The sequence below is a fragment of the Staurois parvus genome, unplaced genomic scaffold, assembly GCF_062004578.1.
Source record: "Staurois parvus isolate SC_StPar_1 unplaced genomic scaffold, SC_StPar_1.0 ptg000564l, whole genome shotgun sequence".
In the NCBI taxonomy this organism is placed as follows: domain Eukaryota; kingdom Metazoa; phylum Chordata; class Amphibia; order Anura; family Ranidae; genus Staurois; species Staurois parvus.
Window position 1 is genome coordinate 567,501 of NW_028318360.1, and position 1,179 is coordinate 568,679.

General features: G+C 42.2%; 1 protein-coding gene across 2 annotated transcripts in view; it reads left to right on the forward strand.

The window, feature by feature from the left end:
* HAUS3 (HAUS augmin like complex subunit 3) overlaps positions 1-847 on the forward strand; it is a 38,963-nt gene extending 38,116 nt beyond the window's left edge. For both annotated transcript variants that reach the window (XM_089691524.1, XM_089691525.1), the window contains exon 5: positions 1-847. This exon is cut by the window's left edge and continues 379 nt beyond it. The gene's annotated coding sequence lies outside the window, so the exon portion shown is untranslated.
* Positions 848-1,179: the final 332 nt, after the last annotated feature.

Here is a 1,179-nt window from a genome sequence, read left to right on the forward strand (position 1 = left end):
TTGGGCTAAATCCTTCTGTGGGTTGATGTCACTCCAGGCTCAGGAGAGATCCCAACTTTAAAGTCTGGTTCCACCCAGAAGCCTTGATTGGCAGCTGGCTCAGTCTCCCAGTGAGCTGCTGAGAGCCGGAGCCAGCCGCTCACAGCCAAATGCTCTAGTGAGCTTTGGAGGGGCAGAGCAGAGAGCTGGTGACTAACACTGTCCCTATACTCAGTGAAGATGGATAACAGTGACCAGCAGTCTTTGATCACTCAGTTCTCAGTCTTAGAAGTGGTGGGAAACAGATGCAGTATCAGATCAATTCTGCATTCACCTAGGTGAGCATAAAATGTTTGTTTTTTGTGTTTTTGTTTTTTAAACCCATGCCTCTCTCTTTTTTAATGGTATGAATTGACAACTAGAGATGAGCTTGGGCATCCTCCAAACTCATCTCTAACCTGACTTACATGAGCTGCGGAGTAGGGAATTATTTGGCTCACTGGGAGTACAGAAAAGTGGGATTTCGAAGTTCAGGGTAGAATTGAGTCTCATAGGATGCCCAAGCTCACCTCCACTGACCACCCTCCTCAGTGGTGACCTATCACCCTTGTCCTTATTCACCAGTCACAGAGCTGTAAGGAAGAACAAGGCTTCTGCTACTTGTGCTATGAAGACTTGCATACCACGGAGGACTACTGCTTGTTTTAGGGACAGTTTAGCTGGAATTGAAAACTGTGATTGCAGAAACCTTTTAATTTATTGGTTTTATTTAAAGATTTGTCTGCTTTATCTGTTCCAATCCTTTGCATGAAATCTTCTATGCATGTCTGACTTTTATTTTTATTAAATCAACATTGTTTTAAATACACTATATTGTATATATGCATATTTGTGTGTCTGATGTTTGTTGCTATAGGTTTTGTTATATACCTGCATAAAACCTACATTTTAGGGGTTAAACAAAATTCTCACCTTCTGCAGCAGTGGGCCCTGATAAATAATGAAGTGGAAGGAAGAGCTAAAACTGTCGCCTAATGGTATGTTTGGACCTTTGAAGCACACTAAAGCCGGTTGATAAACAGGTTTGGCATTCACATACATTTCTATAGGAATGCAAAACCTACTTGAAGCAGGTCAAATGCAGCTCATACGTAGGTCAAGTGCAGGTCATATTGACCCATCTGTGAATTCTGAGTGATC